The 20,472-nt window shown below is 38.3% G+C and overlaps 1 long non-coding RNA gene across 1 annotated transcript in view; it reads left to right on the top strand.

The window, feature by feature from the left end:
* The window catches only part of LOC128932543 (uncharacterized), a 193,536-nt gene extending 176,148 nt beyond the window's left edge, over positions 1 to 17,388 (top strand). Inside the window, exon 4 of the long non-coding RNA XR_008482466.2 lies at positions 17,263 to 17,388. This is a non-coding gene — a long non-coding RNA (uncharacterized LOC128932543). The remainder of the gene's footprint in view (positions 1 to 17,262) is intronic.
* The last annotated feature ends 3,084 nt before the right edge of the window (positions 17,389 to 20,472 follow it).

Below are 20,472 nucleotides of genomic sequence, written 5' to 3'. Positions count from 1 at the left end.
CCTAAGATTTCAATATGTTCTTATATTAATTGTATTATATTAATGTATTACTGATAATGCTAATAACCCAGGGAAATAATTTTTAGACACTTAGAGACTTATTGTCAGGGGGATTTTTAAAAAGGTAAACATGTAATTTATATAAATATTTTTGTGGCAGACATATATTTTATAAAATCAGTAAAAGACAATTATAAAAACATCTTACAAGGGATAAAAATACAGGGAAGGCGAAATAGGACAGAATTTCAAGAGGAAAATGAGATTTTGTAAATTTTTCCTATTAAAGAAGAGCCTGTGTATTCATTTAAAAATTAATTGGTAGTTTAGTGGATACATTTATTTATTTTTACTTTTATCATGGTAAGAACATTTAACATGAGATCTACCCTCTTAACAGATTTTTGAGTCTACACTACAGTATTGTTATGATGGTGTATAGCACAGCTCTAGAACTTACTCAGCCTGTATAGCAGAAACTTCATGCTTATTAAATAGCAACTATCCATCTCCCCTCTTCCCAGCCCCTGCCAACCACCATTCCACTCTTTGGTTGTGTGGGTTTGATTACTTTAGGTACTTCATATAAGTGAGATGATGCAGCTTTTGTCCTTTCATGACTAGCTCATTTCACTGAGGATGATGTCCTCATGGTTCATCAGTATTGTCACACCATGGCAAGATTACCACCTTTTTTAAAGCTGAGTAATATTCCATTGTGTGTATATATAACATTTTCTGTCCATTTGTTTCCATGTCTTATCTACTGTGAATAGTGCTGCAATAAACATAGAGGTGCTACTATCTCTTTAAGACCCTGATTTCATGTGGAAGACACTGTGGTGATTCCTCAAAGACCTAGAACCAGAAATACCATTTGACCCAGCAATTCCATTACTGGGTATACACCCAAAAGAATATAAATCATTCTGTTATAAAGATATGTGCACATGTATGTTTATTGCAGCACTATTTGCAATAGCAAAGTCATGGAATCACCTCAAATGCCCTTCAGTGATAGGCTGGATAAAGAAAATGTGGTACATATACACCATGGAATATACGCAGTTGTAAAAAGGATGAGCTCATGTCCTTTCCAGGGACATGGATGGAGCTGGAAGCCATTATTCTTAGAAAACTAACACAGGAACAGAAAACCAAACACCGAATGTTCTCTTTTATAAATGGGAGATGAACGGTGAGAAATCATAGACACAGGGAGGGGAACAACACACACTGGGGTCTGTTGGGGGGTGGCAGAGGGAGGGCGAGTATCAGGAAAAATAGCTAATTCATGCTGGGCTTAATACATATACCTACGTGATGGGTTGACAGGTGTAGCAAACCACCGTGGCACACATTTACCTATGTAACAAACCTGCATGTCCTGCATGTCCTGCACGTGTACCGTGGAACGTAAAAAAAAAACAGTGAAGATTCATAAAAAAGAGACCCTGATTTCAGTTATTTTAGACAAACATGTACAAGTACGATTGCTGGATCCTATAGTAGTTCTATTTTTAATTTTTTGAGGAAGCTCTATTCGGTTTTTCATAGGGGCTGCCCCATTTTACATTTCCACCAATAGTGTTCAAGGGTTCTAGTTACTCTACCTCCTCGCCAGCATTCATTGTCTTTTTAAAAATAATAGCCATCCTAACAGATGTGAGGTGACATCTCATTGTGATTTTGATCTGTATCTCTCTGAATAATTTTCATGGATACAGAAGAAAAATATTTGAAGACAAATGCTAATATTTATGCTATGATTAATATTTTTATTTTAATCATATGCTTGAATTTTAATATCTATATTGAATCACATGCTTAAATATCTTCCTTCTTCCTTCTCTCTTTCTTTCTCTTTCCTTCTTTTTCTTTCTCTCCCTCTCTCTTTCTCTCTGATTAATGAACAGCATCAATGACTTTTTGGCCCAAATCTTGGAGCTGCAGATTTAGCTCCTTCCACTTGTGGAAAATGGTCTACATTTATTTTACATACATTAATGTTACATACATTAATTACATACATTAATGTTACAAAGAATCTACTAAGGATACTGTAATTTTTTTCTTTGAGATAATTTTATTATTCTGAAATGAATACATAATTTATAATTTAAATAATAATAGTATTATAATAAAAATTAGTCATCCTCTATTCCAGGGCTCAGCAAACTACACCCCACCAACTGCTTTCAATGAAAGAAAAAGTCTCATTGGAGCAGAGCGCTGCCCTCTATTTCCAGATTGTCTACAGTAGCTTTCATACAAGGACAGAGATGAATAGTTACAATAGAGACCCTGTGGCCCGTAAGGACTAAAATATTAGAGAAAGTGGCCCTTTGCAGAAAATATTTGTCAATTCCTTCTCTGTTGCATCCTCAACTCTTCATTTCTGCTCCTCTGAAACAGGAATTAAAATTCTTTCAGCTGTATCTTCTGGTATTTAACTCCACATTTATAAATGACATGTATATAGCAGTTATCCTACATTGGAAGATAGACAGATACACACAGATACACATGCTCCAAACACACACAAACACTTCCTTCTGCTTTAATCAGTATTTAGATTTTATTTTCACTTAGTGTGACTATATAATTATTGTTAACAGCTGGGACATTTCATTTATTTCCTGTGCCATCTTTTGATTTTCCTGAAATTAAAATTACTGTGATGTGTGCAAGTACAAAATAATAGAAACCTCACTCTTGCATAGCACTTGGCACTTTCAGAAGGATTTTACCTACATGCCTCGAATGTACATGCAGAAAAGTTTACAAATATTAAATATTCAGCTGGATAAAATTTTATAAAATGTAACATAACCATTGTCCAGATCAAGATGCGGAGCATAACCAGCACCCCAGCGTTTCCCTTGTATTCCCTCCCAATCATTGTAGCCCCCAAATCAACCATTATTTTGACTTTCATCACCAGTGATTTGTACTTTTTTTTTTTTTTGAGTTGGAGTTATGCTCTTGTCACCCAGGCTGGAGTACAATGCCATAAGCTTGGCTCGCTGCAACCTCCCCCTGTGGGGTTCAAGCAATTCTCCTGCCTCAGTCTCCCAAGTAGTTGGGATTACAGGTACCTGCTACAATGCCCAGCTAGTTTTTACATTTTTAGTAGAGACGAGATTTCACCACGTTGACCAGGCTGGTCTTGAACTCCTGACCTCACGTGATTCACCCGCCTCAGCCTCCCAAAGGATGAGGAAATAATATACCTTTAATCCCATGCCTGTGATTATAGGCATGAGCCACAGCGCCTGTCCTGTCCTTATAAAAGGAACTGAATCAGGCAGCAATTACTCTTTTGTGTCTGACTTCCTTCATTCCTGTTTGTGAGATTCATTGATGTGGGCACAGGTAGTACTAGTCTATCATTTATGTATGCTACTTGATCATGTCAATATGCCATAATTTGTTTAGCAAGTCTGCCATTAATGGACATGTGGCTTGCTTTCAGTTCAGAATATTTATGAGCAACACTGCTATGAATTTTTTGGACTATATTTCAGTGAATATACATATATATTTTTGTTGAGTATCTAAGAGTAGAAATGTTGAGTCATCGGATAGGTATACAGTGCCTAAGATTTTCCAAGAGATTGTATATATTTGTACTCCTACCAGTACTGTGTGAGATTTGAATTGCTCCATATCTTCTCTAATACTTGGTAGTTCCATTTTTTATACACCCTTCTAATGACTGCATAGTGGTGCCTCATTATGATTTAATTTGCGTTACTTTGATGTTTCTTGAAGTTGACTACTTTTTAATGTATTGATTGATCATTGATATATCCACTTATATAAAGTTCATATATGTGACCTTTGTCCACTTTTTATGCGGCTTTAGTTGTTGGTTTACATGAATTCTTTGTATATTTTGCCTAGGAATTCTTTTTTGGACATATATACATATGTATAAAATAAATGTATAATAAATATCTTCTCCCTCTTCATGGTACATGGTTTTGCTCTTTTAATAATGTCTTTCAATGAAGAAAAGTTCTTAATTTTTCAAGATTTTTTTTCTTATAGGTGCTCTTTTTGTTTCTTGATAAATCTTTGTTTATCCTAGGACCATGAGGATGAATGCTTTTTTAAAAGATCTTTTTGCTTTAAAAGTCCACCTGAAATTTTTTCAGTGTATTGTGTAAGAAAAAGAACATGACTCATTTTTTCCCACATGTATAGCCAATTGATTCAATCCCATTTATTGAAAAGTCTGTCATTTTCTTTTTGCATTTTTTTTTGAGATGGAGTCGTGCTTTTGTTGCCCAAGCTGTAGTGCAATGGCACAATCTTGACTCACCGCAACTTCGCCTGCTGGGTACAAGGGATTCTCCTGCCTCAGCCTCCTGAGCAGCTGGGATTACAGGCATGTGCCAGCATGCCTGGCTAATGTTTTTTCTTTTTAGTAGAGACAAGTTTTCTCCATGTTGATCAGGCTGGTCTCAAACTCCTGACCTCAGGTGATCTGCCTGCCTTGGCTTCCCAAAGTTCTGAGATTATAGGCATGACCCACTGCGCCTGGCCTTCCTTTTTGCATTTTAACAGTGCCTTTGCTATAGGTGACCAAATAGGTGTAAGTCTCTTTCTTTGCTTTTTATTTTGATCCATGAATGCATTCATCTGTCTTTGAACTAATATACCAGTAGCAATAATTATTATTGCTTTATAATATGTATTAATATCTAATGGCATAAATTCTTCTACGTTTTTCTTCTTAAATATTTTTTGCAACTTGTAACCTTTTGAATTTTTATACATATTTTAGAATCAGTTTGTAGGTAATCATAAAAATCTTACTGGGAGCTTGACTGTGATTGCATTGCAATAGACCAATCAGTTTGTTCATAGGTTGACTACTCAACATTACTAAAAATTAATTTCTTAGTAATGTTGAGTAGTCAATCTATGAAAAATTAATTTCTTAGTAATGTTGAGTAGTCAACCTATGAACAAAGTATATCTTTCCACTTATCTGGAAGGTTAGAGGATACAGTGCTAGGTAAGACACATTCCTGCCTTCCAGGAACTCACAGTCTCAAATAGGATTTCTGAAAGTGTGTATGCATTGACACTCACAAGAAACTATGTGAAGAACAGCTGTAAAATATGAGGCAGCAGGTGTAGTTTTCATGCTCCATTAAGAAACACTAACTTAGAATCTTCATCAGAATCTCTATGAGTGGTCCCAGTGATTTTTATACAAGTCCTTGTGGCAATTCTTATGTTTATACAAGTTAAATCATAAACATTTTAATTTCAAATTATTAGTAAATAATTTGTGTGTGTTTTTTTAATCTCATGTGTGACTTATGCTTCTTTTCTTCTTTATCTTCTTGCCTTTCCTTTTTCCTTTTCTCTAGGCTACAATTTAAATTTATTTTATTGATCTATCTTTCAATTCATTAATTCTCTCTTCTACATGTAATGTACTATTAAATCCAACCAGTAAATATAACTCTTAATTTTAATCTTCATACTTTTCAGTTCTAGAATTTTTGTTGCTACTTTTTCTTACAGATTTCAGCCCTTTATTCAAAAATCTCCATCTTTTTTTGCATATTCTTGAATATGTTCACTTTATTTGTAACTTAAAGTTTATTTCTTAGTACCTATGGGTCTGTTTTTGTTGGCTGTTTTCTCTCTCTCTCCCTCTTTTTTAGTATTTTATTCTGTCTCAGCATAACTAGTCATTTTTTATTGAATGTCTTGAGATGAATCCAAGTGAGGCCCTTCCTGCTGTAACAGTGAATCTCATCTTAGACTTTCTATTCACAAATATAACTAATAAAGCCATTATATATACATACAGTATTTGCTTTAATAATTTTTTCCTAACTGGCTTTCTTGCAGTAAACATTTAACACAATATGTAGATAATTAGAGCCAGCTGATTGTCCCTGGAGAGTTAATTGACATTACTTAGAAAATCCCCCCATTTTAGGCTAGTAGATGCTTCCTCAAAAAAAGGTTTTCCTCATCTTTCTCCTCATCTAGTATTAAGGTCTTGTTCAATGTGGTGGCATATAGACCAAGTAACTCAACATACAAGACTTCTTCCTCACAACCTAGCATAAGGTAAGAATTTTCTTTACACAGGTAAGAAATGTTTCTATTTTCAAGTTTACATCAGGAGACAGAAGCCATATGAATTCTTTTAATAGGTAATATAAATTATAGTTAACTAAGTACTAGATAATGCAAAAGGCAAATATCAAACACTCAGATATCACAGTGATATGGTTTTTCTGTGTCCCTACCCAAATCTCATCTTGAATTGTAGCTCCCATAATTCCCATGGTTTGTGGGAGGGACCCAGTGGGAGATAATTGAATTGTGGGGGCAGTTTACTTCATACTGTTTATGCAATAGTGAATACATCTCTTGAGATCTGATGGTTTTATAAATGGGAGTTCCCCTGCTCTCTTACCTTCTGCCATGTAAGACATCCCTTTGCTCTTCCTTCATCTTTCATCATGATTGTGAGGTCTTTTCAGCCATGTAGAACTGTGAGTCCATTAAACCTCTTTCCTTTATAAATTACCCAGTTTTAGGTATGTCTTTATTAGCAGCGTGAGAACAGACTAATGCAAACAGAATAATAGCTTTGGGATTCCTAGGGCTGGGAAAGAAAAGGAGATTAGGTTGCAAATCACTAAAAGCAGGTAGCTTTGAGGTGAGGCCCCATAGAAAGGACAGTAAGACCCCTGAGAAGAGGGGTACCACCTGACTGGTGCTGTTGTCTCTAAAAGAAGGCGATGATGCTGGTCTGACAATGTTGTAAATCCATATGCTGGAAAAGCTGCTGCTGTTGGAATGAAATTCTGTTGCCAGGATGAAGAAGAAGTGTTGCTGAAGGGATGATGAAAAAAATGGGAACAAAATAGGAAACAGGAAGCAAAACAGGAAGGAGAAGTATCCTTATTTCTCCTCTAGCCTTCCTTTGTTCCTAAATAGAAGTCATCTGGAAAATAAATCGCAACACCATATTTTTCCTGCTTTGGGATACACATTTATTTTCAATGTAATCATATTAGAAAGTGGTAGGAATCTTAGAATATATGGCATGTGATGGTAATGGTTCACATAGTAATGTTTTTTCTTCATATAAAATCATGGTGCCTCTAATAATCATCTTGTTGAATTTTTGAAGATGCAATATTTTTAAAAGCATCAAATGCTTTCCACAACCAAACATTCTGACTCTAGTAATGACTGTTTTTGTCTTCTGAGTTCTCACAAACCATCTGTTAATTCATTCTACAGTTTTGCGAGGGGCATAATGTTAATCTTTCTGATTTATAGTTTCCTCACTGTTTCTCCATTTTTTAAAAATTCTTCCACCTTTGGGATTATGGTGCTCTTTACCTTATCTGTTGGCTCCTTGGTCAGAAAACATTATGAGCATTTTCTGTGTTTTAGTCACCAAGCAGTAATAGTGTGATTACATTTTTAGGTTCTTTGGGGGTCTTGGGTTTTGAGTCAAATGGACATGAAAAATCCCCAAGAGAACTACTGTTCTCTCCTACTTTAGGTCCAGATTCCCTGTTAATAGTATTTTCAGCTCTTTGCAGTTTTACCTTAAAGTTTCTGAAAGCTTCTCAGTATCTTTCAATTGTACCAATTTTAACACAAAGATAAATACTTTTTTGGTATTCTGGGTCTTTCAAGCCGAGTCTAGAATGTACCTTTTTCCACCTAGAAGGGCATTGCACAACACTTTGTGTTATTACCATTGCATCACTTATGTTAGTAATGTTTTGTGTGGCTCTGGAATTTCACCTCTTTACCTTATCTTGAGTTGGATTCCAACATATTTTGGAAAAAATGCATATATGTTATTAGTGGAGCAGAGAGGTTACACTTTCCCTTCTTCTTTATCTTTGATGTGATATGTCTATATGCAAAAAAGAGAAGTATCTTATCACTTTATAACGTTATTGGACAAACACAATTTTACAAAGAAAATGAAGGTCTCTACATAATTTATTTGATAATGCGTTTTATTGGCTCTTTCTGTTAATGAAATACCCAGAACCCAAGAACTTAGTTGCAAAACCTCCTCACCAAACTGGAAAAGATCTTTTGATGTGTTTTCTGTTTTCCATTTTATTGCGCATGACAGTTTAGCCATAATTTTGCCAATATATAACATAGATCATGATTGTCCCAGCCTCCTATCGGTGTTCTCACTATTCATCCAGCCTGTTCTCATAGTTTTTCCAACCCCCACCAATGCCTACATCCTAAGCCTATGCCACATATCTTAGAGGTATGTTTCATTTGTTTAAGAAAGGACCCCAATTGAAGGTACTGAAATCTGTATTAATCAATTACCACTGCCTAAAATAAAGACCTCCCACTTGAATATGCCAAAATCTATGTTAATTATCACTGCCTAAACAACAACCCACCAAAACTTAGTGACATGTAATTACTTACATAATTCTTATGGATATATAGGCCAGTTCGGGTTTGGTTGATCAAAGCTGGAGTTGACGGGCCTTGGTTCTAAGATGCAAGTTGAGCTCAAGTTTGCTCTTCTTTTCTTATCCTCACAACAGCTAAAGCACAAGAAGTCAAGACCTGATGCACAGACACATTTCAAACCTCTGCCTAGATGGTGTCTTCTAATATCGCATTGCCAAAGCAAGCCTGATGGGCAGAGAAGCATATTCTGCCCTCACTAGGGGGGAGGTGGGAATGCACATTTGGTCAACAATCATTCCAGTTATCCTACAGGGTAACCAGAGAGTGGATGTAGAAATCTCGGATAAAACTTTTTGGTTATTAGATCTTTGAGTATTTTTGTCATTAAACAAATGCTAGTCACACCACTGTCCATGATATAAAGACATGTTTTGGTCATGGTAACCCAAGCATCCAAGCAATGAAGACTGTTCTCTTTGTGTCAGTATGCAGGCCACGGATGGACCTACTTGTGATAGACCCATTGATGACCTGCATAATGACACAAAGAGAATAGTCTTTAAGCTACCCAGGGTGTCATTATGAATTATGTCCCCCTGAAATTCATATGTTTAAAGCCCTAACCCCTAATTTGACTGTATTTGGAAATAGGGCATTTAGAATGTAATTAAGGCTAAATGAGATCATACGGGTGGCATCTTAATACAGATGTTCTTTCTTTCTTTCTTTTTTTTTTTTTTTGAGACAGAGGCTTGTTTTGTTGCCTAGGCTGGAGTGCAGTGGTGCAGTCTTGGTTCACTGCAACCTCTGCCTCCCAGGTTCAAGCAATTCTCCTGCCTCAGCCTCCTAAATAGCTGAGACTACAGGTGTGCACCACCACACCTGGCTAATTTTTTGTTTTAGTAGAGGCAGGGTTTTCACCTTGTTATCCGGGCTGGTTTCAAACTTCTGACCTCAAGTGATCTATCTGCCTCAACCTCCCAAACTTCTGGGATTACAGATGTGAGCCACCATGCCCAGAAATTCTGATGTTCTTATGAGAAGAGGAAGAGGCACCAGTGGACTTTCTTTCCATATGAGCATGGAAGAAAGTCCATGTGAGGACATAGCAAGAAGGCAGCTGTTTGCAAGCGAGAAAGAAAGCCCTCACCAGACATGGAATTTACAGACACTTTTATTGTGGACTTCCAGCCTCCACAACTGTCAGATGATAAATGTCTGTTATTTAAATGACCCAATCTGTAGTGTTCTGCAGCCCAAGCCAACTGATAAAGAGGGAGAATGTAAAATGATGGTAATGACTGGCTGGTATTTAAAACCAAAAGGAAGACGTAGTTCTGGAGAAACACAAATTGAGCTCGGGTCAGTATTATAGCAATATTGTCAAGATAACAAACACTGATGATGAGAGCAGGCAAGTAACATCCATCTGTGAACTAGGTAAGATGTAAGGAAACAGGATAAGGTGCTGTACTAGGGTTCTCTAGAGGGACAGAACTAACAGGATATATACCAAGGGGAGTTTATTTAGTATTAACTCACATTATCACAAGGTCTCACAGTAGGCCATCTGCAAGCTAAGGAGCAAGGAGAGCTAGTCTGAGTTCCAAAACTAAACTTGGAGTCCAATGTTTGAAGACAGGAAGCATCCACCATGGAAGAAAGATGTAGGCTGGGAAGCTAGGCCAGTCTAGTCTTTTCTCATTTTTTTCTGCCTGCTTTATATTCTAGCCATGCTGGCAGCTGATTAAATGGTGCCCACCCAGTTTAAGGGTGGGTCTGCCTTTCCCAGCCCAGTGACTCAAATGTTAATCTCCTTTGGTGACACCCTCACAGACACACCCAGGATCAATACTTTGCATCTTTCGGTCCAGTGAAGTTGACAGTCAGTATTAACCATCCCAGGTGGACTTCGTGGTGAATGGGCAAGGGCATGCTTTGTTTAGAGACTCTGAAAAAGAATTGGAAAGATAGTTAAAAGGAAAAAATGACAAAAATTAGCTAGTAGATGAATGAGAAGATGGTAGCTTACCTACATAATCGGGTACTCTAAGCTAGATTATTTAGGAACCCTATCGCTAGTCCCTATCTCCATGGGAATTAGAACAACAGAGGCCCACCTAAGGTTCAATGTGAGGTATACTAATTTGAAAAGAATAGAAGAGAAATAATTTTGACAACCTGTTGAAGACCCTTTGAGCTTCATGTCAGAAGAGTGTTGAGAATTAAGAAATGTTTCTAGTTGCAGCCCCCAAAAAGGAGGCACACTGAGTCTTCAGCTAGTAGGAGAAGAGTGAAAATGGAAAATACTAAATGAAAAATAATCTCTCTTCCTGTAAAATAGATTGACATGCTTATAGGCACACATGAATGCATGCATCATAAGTATGCATCTCTCAAAGCACAATTTTCCTGGTGTAGCATGTATGTGCAAAGAGAATCCCAGGAGATCTTGACAAATCTGTGCTGTGGCCTATCATTTGTTTAGATCAGGTGTCTGTGTTTTGATGACCTTAGAAAAGACTCAACAATATAAGACAGGTTTTAAAAAGCCAAAGGTAAGCAGCAAAGCCCTCTCTCACACTGGTGAACTTCTTTGTAGCAATAATGATATATTTGCTTTTCTTTTAATATACAGGTGTTTTTAGCATCTGTGCTCCTGATTAATTCTTTGAGTTCTATTTCTCTGACTTGTTCTCTTCAGTTGATCTCTGTTTGCTATTCTCATGTATCACTTATCCCAGAGACTTTTTCCCCCCAAAGATTCCGGCTTTGAGACTAAGGGGAAGGGAACAGTGGGAAAGGAACAGTTTTATTTAGTAAAAGAATTATAGACATCAAATTATTTCACCACCTTACATAAGACTTGGTAACTTTGAACTCTCCCTTCAGATCCCAGAAAAGAAGTGATCAATTTGATTCTCCTGAGTGTCATTTGGAAATGTTCCCAAACTGATTTCCACATTGTGATAAATAATGTCAACCAATTCCCCAACCCAAAAAAGTATGATACTTAGGACTTCTTGGCTCTGTCAAAGATTGTCCAAAAGAATGAAACATCTAGGAGGTCATTCTGCTCCTAGGATGTGATCTGCAAGTACATCTGTGAGGCTGATTTTCTTAGGAACAGAGAACAATTCACACAGCCTGGGACATAAGTTGCTTAAAGACATGCTGTCTCTGGTAAGCTCCAGAGCTTTCCTTTGACCACAGGTGGGACACTTCAGAGCTTCTCTCCCCAGATGGCTATGTACATGAGAGAAGGAGGTGGTGGTGATGTCAGAGGCATTCGAACCAGGGCGCCTCCATCTTGAATAGAGGCTGGGTAAAATAAGGCTGAAACCTTCTAAGCTGCATTCTCAAATTAGGCATTCTTAGTCATAGGATGAGATAGGAGGTCAGCAGTACGATGATTGCAAGATACAGGTCATACAGACCCTGCTGATACAACAGGATGCCGTGAAAAAAAAACAGCCAAAACCCACCAAAACCAACATGTGATAAAAATGACATCTGAGTGTCCTCACTTCTCATTAAACCTTAATTATAATGCATTACCATGATAAAAGACACCCCCACCAGTGCCATGACAGTTTACAAATGCCTTGGCAAAGTCCCGAAGTTACTCTACATAGTCGAAAACAGGGAGAAGTCCTTAGTTCTAGGAATTGCCTGCTTTAGTCATGAATATCCACCTTTAGTTTAGCGTATAATTAGGAAATAACCACAAAAACAGCCAACCAGCAGCTCTTGGGGGGTGCCTGCCTGTGGAGTAACCATTATTTTGTTTCTTTACTTCTCTAATAAAGTTTCTTTACTTCACTTTACGAACTTGCCCCAAATTCTTTCTTGCGTGAAATCCAAGAACCCTCTCTTGGGGTCTGGATCAGGACCACTTTCTGATAACAGTGATGAAGGGGAAGGAGAGAAAACAATGGAGACACATGGGAGCTGATCGACAGGAAAATACACCAACAGTCTTTCTCATTCTGTATGTGCATGAATTAGAAATTAACGGAGTGGCACTCCAACCCATGAGATCTATTCTCTGAACATGTATCTACTTCCCATTAGCATTGTAAGAAAAAGCTTTTTCGTAATAATAAAGAAGCTCAGGGAGGGAGACCTTTGCTACCTAATCCACAGGGATGTATTCTCTTGATAGACCTATAACTCCTATCATAGCTAATGGGAGTTCCAAACTGACATCAAAAAGCTGTCTATCCCACTGTGTGAAAAAGGTAAAGGTCTCGTTTTGCAAACCTCATTATCATTCAAAGTGATCTTTTCTCTTCTGCTTTGCTCTCAAAGGCTGTGCCTCTCCCTTGAGATACTTGTAAGGTGGGAGAGCCTTGGAAATTACACATCTGGTAAATAGAACAGATTTCAATGCAGCTTACTTCACGGTTCTTCATCTGTGTTTCTTGGATACGAATGAAAAGGTTTTAAACTTAAAAAAAGACATTATTCTTTCAACAAAATGGGCTCACATTTAACTCAAAGAGCATATGTTCTGCAAATGCGATGCAGCAAAGGTTAGTCTGAAACCACAAAAATTTATGAATTTTTGAATTCAGTGAAGGAAATCAGGTAAGCCGTACAGATCTCAGCATTTTCTAGTCCTTCTCTGTTTTTGCTACATATATTTTTTAAAGCTATTAAGAGAAGAGTAGTGGAAACGAGGTAAAGCAAATATTAAAAACATTTTTTAGAACTTTTTTTGTTTGCATTTTCAAAGTTTGGCTGTGGCATCATTCTGACACTTTGTAGAATGCCACCTTGAACTGTTACAGGACATTTTATCTCTCCTTCGAGATGACGTCTGCCTCATAAACATGGGCTATGTATTTTGCACTCTTCCCTCATAAAACCTCAACGTAATGTTCAGGAAGCCAAATGGAGCTCTGTGAGTCTGGTGGTTTGTACTGTATAGACAAGGCTAAGTGAAACTGCAGTTCCCAGAATCCTCTTTACTGTATGTTTCTGGGTTAGAGTGACACAAAACAGAAACTCACATGGGATTGGGAAGGCAGAGGTAAAGCAGCGATTACCTTGCCCTGTAAGTTGGGATGCTAGAATAGTGATCCCCAACCTTTTGGGCACCAGGGACTGGTTTTGTGGAAGCTAATTTTTCCACAGAAGAGGTAGGGGGTTTAGTTTGGGAATAATTCCAACATATTACATTGATTGTGTACTTTATTATTATTACATTGTAATATATAATGAAATAATACTACAACTCACCATAATGTAGAATTAGTGGGAGTCCTGAGCTTGTTTCCCTGCCACTAGACAGTCCCATCTGGGGGTGACAGGAGACAGCGACATGTCATCAGACATTAGATTCTCATAAGGAGGGTGCAACCTCGCATGCACAACTCGTGGTAGTGAAATGGCGTTGTCTGGGGTAAATACTCAAGGTATTTCTTTTTGCACCAACCTAACAGACTTTAGGAAATTTTATAGGCTCAACCATTATTCTATTTTTGTATCATATAAGATTCTAAGTTTCCATCCTAACATTAGCAGATTTCCATTTATACTATTGGATCGGTGACAAAATGGAATGACCCAACATTTCTGCGTTATTTTTGGCAATAAGGATAATTTGTACAAATACAGGGTGTTTTCCCTTGTATCTCAAGTCATATAGCAGTCTCATATTCTCTACATGGTTCTTTTATTCCTGCAGATCTAAACAAACTGTTAAGCAACATTTTAAGTCTGTAATTACAGTCGATAAGTTGGGAATGCTATTTGATTCTGAGACCCTGATGGAGTAGGTAACAACTTTTCCAAGCTGAATTTAATAAAAAAAAGCAATTCTTACCCTTGGCTGTAGTGCATGTAGTGCTAGAAATGAAGAATAAGATATTGGCTAAGAGAGACTACTGAGGATTCAACCCAGAGAAAGGTGACCACACGGATTGTACTGGTAAGGAAAACTGAAGAAGGAATGTGGGAGCTGAGAACAGGGCTAGTGGAAGCCAAGAGATAGCAGAGCTAAGAAGGTCTAAAGTAAGTATTTTCTAGTAGTGTTGAAGAAAGGGGGTGAAAAAGGCTTCAAGGACCCTGCCTGCTGCTGAGCTTTTGAGCCCTTTCAATGATAGTATTTGTGTGAGAGGGGTGGATCCCCTTAAAACAATGCAGAGTGAGCTAGCACAGCATAACTACAATAAAGATAAGCATGATGGGCCGGGCTCAGTGGCTCACACCTGTAATCCCAGCACTTTGGGAGGCCGGGGTAGGCAGATCACGAGATCAGGAGTTTGAGACCAGCCTGGTTACATGGTGAAACCCCATCTCTACTAAAAACACAAAGAACTAGCCAAGAGTGGTGGCAGGCACCTGTAATCCCAGCTACTTAGGAAGCTGAGGCAGGATAATCATTTGAACCTGAAAGGCAGAGGTTGCAGTGAGCTGAGACTGCACCACTGCACTCTAGCCTGAGCAATAGAGCGAGACTCTGTCTCAAAAAAAAAAAAAAGATAAACCTGACTTTTGATCACTAATATCCACTCTCTATCACTGGTTTAGACAGAGCTTTCTCTAACAATTGTCTTTATTCTTTCTTGTTTTATCCCGTATCTTTTAAAAAAGGAACTCAGCATTATTATTCCAATTACTGGTGCCCTATATTATTATGAATACCCTTGACCCAGTCATCATGGTTCTTTTTTTTTTTTTTTTTTTGCTCTTGTTACCCAGGCTGGAGTGCAATGACATGATCTCAGCTTACCGCAACCTCCGCCTTCTGGGTTCAGGCAATTCTCCTGCCTCACCCTCCTGAGTAGCTGGGATTACAGACACGCGCCACCATGCCCAGCTCATTTTTTGTATTTTTAGTAGAGACGGGGTTTCACCATGTTGACCAGGATGGTCTCGGTCTCTTGATCTCATGATCCACCCGCCTCGGCCTCCCAAAGTGCTGGGATTACAGGCTTGAGCCACCGCATCATGGTTCTTAACTTTACCTTATGAGTTTTCTGGCCCTGAGCTTGAATGATGAGATTGAGGATTCTCCAGCCTCTCTCTGGAATCAGGCATTACTGTGGCCGCAGCAGATAAGGACGAACAGAGCTAACAATGGCCTTGAATCTGTTTCCAGTTCCTTGGCCTGGTCATCATCCTGTTATGTAGAACCCTGGCTGGGAATGCTAGAAGGCTGGCCAAAGCGCCATATACCCTAAGCAAAGTTGACTCTAATATTATGCTTGTTAATGTAACTATATTTTTGAAGGCAGAATTACTTCTCCAAATAGGAATAAGTAGTCACCAAAGAATAACTGAAGTGTTAAAATCATTGAATGAGAAAGTGAGTTCCCTGAATGTCTCCTGAATCTAATGTTGAGAGTGCAGTGTCATGAAGGTGCTGACACACATCTGTCATCGATAATATGAAGGATGAGAAAAATGAAGAGGTGTTAGGAAGTAAAATAAGCAAGTAGAATTTACATGGAGACTGAACATAGCAAAGCAAATGGGAAAACAAAGGGAAAAATGCATTCCCTCTGCTCAGAAATGCAATGTCTGTTCGAAAGATCTGGTCTTCATCTAGTAATTTTTCAACGTTGACAACCAAACTGGATAATTAAGGCCCAAAATAGAAAAAAAGAAAAAAAAACACACCCCTGATTGTAATTAGCCAGTTTTCTCCTGAATTATGTAAGTCTTTATCTTCCCTTTCTGCTCAATCTTCCATAGCATGTCTTAACAGAGAACAAGCAAGATGGACAGATCAGCCCTTCTGTGGGGGTGTCTTGGTTAGGTAATTGATGGACAATGGCGATATGAGAGAAGAAAAGGAAATGGTGTAGCCAAGTTTTACAATGAAAATACACACCTACGCACAAATCATTTCATATTCTCAGTAAAGAAAACCTGGGGAATTTACTTGTGGGGTGTTTTTTTTTTTTTAATGAGATACCAGTCAGGAAGAAAAATAATGCTGAACTTGCCTGAAAATTACATACACATGTTAAAATTGAACGAAGACTGTACACAGAGGAAAATTAAAATTCCTTAGTAAGGTCTGTGAGCAAATTCTTAGACTAACTGTGGCTGGAAATGGGCATCCACAGTGCTCAGGGGTCAGGCAGAACTTCTCTGAACTCAGTGTGAGGGAAAGGTGAGAGGAAAGATAGAGTACCTGATCTATTATTAATGGCAGGTCTGTGTGCGGGATAGAGTTTTTGTAAAGTTTTCACAGACCAAAGGAAAATGTTTGCAAACATCAGATAAGACCAAGGAAATGTCATTATCTTATGATCTCAATATCAAAGTCGGTACAATTTCAGTTTTGGCAAAACGGATGTTTCCCCTCTTGTCTATCCCCATAAGGACCCTACAAACCCGCAGACGTCATCTGAGAGTAAATAGAGGGAAAGAATCGTGGGGCAGTGGAGCGATAGAATTGGAAGGCTTGTAATTATCTGCAGTGTCCGCCAATATGCAGCAGCTGTATTTGATACACATAGGCACACTTAAGATGATAAAACAACAGTAGCCATGGTCCATCCATGCAACATTGTCTGTTTATTCTTTGTTGAGACTTTGCTTGTGCATAACATTTTTGCTGGCTTTTTTTTTGAGCCTGTGAGAAGAATCAAATTATGCTTATTAAAAATATGTGTATTTCCGGAGAGATATGCATTCCTATAACCTTCATTATGATGCTCTTAATTAACCAATATGCCTCATAATAAAGTATCTAGCTGTCACCAAAATCAACACTTTTCAGTTATTAATAGATTAAGGAAAGAATGTTAATTTCTTCAAGCTCCATTTCATTTGGTCTCATTACTTCAGGAGCCAGATGGTTCCAGGGCTGGACCTGTCAACAGTTACTGTGAGGAAGAATACATTCAGAAACACCAAACCGAAGTATGAATAACAACTGAAAAATGAATTTGAAGGTAATAATACAAAAAGCAGGGCAGAAAGTTATTCTGCTGAGAAATAGAGAAAATTATGAATCAGGCATGTTTTAATTGATATTTTTCCATGAATACCCTCTCTTTTTGCCCCCTTTTCCCATTAAATTTTGTGCACCCCCCCACCACCCCACATAACAACTGTGCAGGGCTCCAGCTGTGTTGCAGAGCAGCTCTGCATTTTTCAAGTGTCTGACAATTTCTCTTGTTCCTCACGCTGCCAGAATCTGACAGTTCTCCTACACTGTTGGTTGATTGATGATGTCAACTTGGAGGAGACAGTACCACCAGCAGCCAGTTTTTTCCAAGATGTTTTTCTTCTTTGATTTTAAAAATTCCTTCTGCATGTTTCAAAAGGAAGTCACCCTGAAGGGCACCCCCAGCCTGGCTCCTTGGGTTACCCTGTGGCTGGCTGTGTTTTGGGGAACGTAAAACTGAGTGTGTTGCTCTTATGTTTTGGGTGAAACAGCCACTGAGTTTTCTGACAACTTTCAGATTCCATCTTTCTGTAATTCATCCAAGTGATGGTCAGTATCTAAAATGAAGAAACAAGATGTTGGAATCATAGACCATGTTTTTGGTAAATTTCTGTGCTTTCAAGCAAGTCATTCACTCTGTACACCACTGTTTCTGTTATCTGCCAAATAGTGTCAGTAGTCTCTCCTTGTGAAATATTTTGTGATATTCAAGAGTGAAGTGTTACACAACTTGCCATTTCTGTGTCACAGTAGCTCATGTGGGACCACTTTGTATTTCTAGTCATTGTTAACCACAGATGTGTCTCAATACCTGCCCTCTAGTGGGCCTGAAGCAATTTGCAACCTGCTTCTATTTAAAGGGGAGACTTAAATTGCACAGATTATCTCGTTTTTGGTTATTAGCACTGAGATACTTAGCAACTGGAAATTAAAGCCTTTCTGAACTTGGTGGAATCTTAGAGATTTCTTGTCCAAACCCTGCACTTTACAAATCAGAAGCCGAGAAACCACAAGAGTTTAAGTGAATTGCATAAGGTCCTACATATTGTCTGTGATGGTTAATTTTAGGTGTCTACTTGACTGGATTAAGGGATGCCCAGATAGCTGATAAGGCATTATTTCCCAGTGTGTCTGAGAGAGTGTTTCTGGAAGAGATAAGCTTTGGGTTAGTGGACTGAGTAAGGAAAACCTCCCCTCACTAATGTGGGCAGGCAGCATCCAATCCACTGAGGCTCCAGAGAGAACAAAAAGGCAGAGGAAAGGCTAATTAACTCTCGTCTGGAGCGGGGACACTCTCCTTTTCCGGTACTTGGACATCAGAACTCCAGATTCTTTGGCCTTTGGATTGTGGGGTTTGCACCAATGTCCTCCTGGGTTCTAGGGCCTTTGGCCTTGGTTTGAGAATTGTACAATTAGCTTCCCTGATTCTGAAGCCATTGTGCTTGATCTGAGTCATTGCTACTGGCTTCTCTGTGTCTTCACCTTAAAGATGGCCTATCATGGGGCTTCTCAGCCTCCATTATCACATGAGTTAATTTCCCAAATATATCCCTTCTCATATTTCTGTCTATAGCTATACCTATACCAATGCCTATATCTATCTGTCTGCCTTCCTGCCTGTACCTATCTATCCTACTGATTATGTCTCTCTGGAGAATCCTGCCTAATATATTATATAACCAACTCCAGATCAGAAAAGTAGAGAAACAGAACAGAATCCAGAGCTGCCCCCAGGCCACAAATCTTGTTTACTAAATAAAAAAGCTCTTTCTCATTTTAAGTCCTAAAATTCATTCACTTATCCAAGCATGTATTTATTATTTACTGAGAATCTACTACATTCTAGGTTTTGTTACAGACATTGGGAATAACATGTGAGCAAATACATCATTCAGCAGTTCTTTTCAACAATCCTTTCTAACTCTATAGAAAATTAACTTTCCCTCAAATAATTGTTTCATTCTTCACAATGAAAAAAGTTATTAAAAATTAAAAGTATGTAGTTTTTAGGATACATTTTCTTCTTCTAGGGTGAAAAATCTCAATATGCAATTTTTTCATTCAGACTGGTGACCAGAATTTTAAAAAAAGAGGAGTCTAGTTTAAGGAAAAGTGGGTTTGAGGAGGAACGTTTACTGTCCATGCATTCCTTCATTCTTGAATCTGAGTTGCATGAGTGTCTCTAGTCAGTTCTGCTTGTAAAGTTACTTCATGCTTCCCTGAGGCAAGTGCCCATGTTAGCCAATGCCCTCCTCCCTTTTATAGTAATAACCTGGTAGAATAAAGTTATTGTATTTCTCACCTTGTCCCCAAACTGATTAGAAGAATTAGTCTTCTAAGGAAGTATCAAAGTGTGGACAAAGGGCATTCGGTTCTAAATGAGTGGTGGGTACAATTTTTATAGAAGAACAGCTTTTGGAAAACTAAAGCAGTTCATGGGACACGATTATATTTTCTCAAATTTCAAAATGATAATAGGTTTATTGAGTACCGTGGAAAATCCGTATCTATTTTCTTTTACTTAAAGTTACCTACTCAGCTGAGTAGAAGAATGCCAATTTGAAACTTAACACTGAATTCTAGGCACGAAAGTTAACCAAATACTCAACCACTGTGGCAACAGGTCCTCTTGCTTGCTGTTCTTCCATCTGGACTGGCTCTGTTTACCTGGGCCTTGGGTAGCTCATTGCTGGCAGAGATTGAGGCGACCACTAACAGCTTGACTTGTCTGGGTAAACAAGGAAGACTCGTGGGTCAGGCCCTGGAAAGGTATTTGCATTTCTAATATAAATACCAAATAGAAATTTTGTATTTGCACTTGGAACTGAGTAGCCTCTTGGGAAAGATCCCATGTTGAGGGAAGAGAGAGACTTGCATATTAAGTTTGGCTAATAAAGTGTCTCAGTCGTTAAAGAGCAGGGTGCATTTTAATACAGGATGTTGTTCCTTCCTCGTGTTTTCCCACGCCAATCGACCTTGAGAGCTAGACAGGGGTGAACCATTAGAGTAAACTGAATAAGCGATTCTCTTGCAAGCTCCCGAGAGTCATTGGAAACCAAAAGGATTTTAGATCACAGTAAAAGTGAGGCCTTCTGTCCCCTTGGGCA

Source organism: Callithrix jacchus, chromosome 7 (genome assembly GCF_049354715.1).
Source record: "Callithrix jacchus isolate 240 chromosome 7, calJac240_pri, whole genome shotgun sequence".
NCBI classification, from domain to species: Eukaryota; Metazoa; Chordata; class Mammalia; order Primates; family Cebidae; genus Callithrix; species Callithrix jacchus.
Note: the sequence above shows the minus strand (reverse complement) of the source record. Positions and strands in the feature narration are given on the sequence as shown.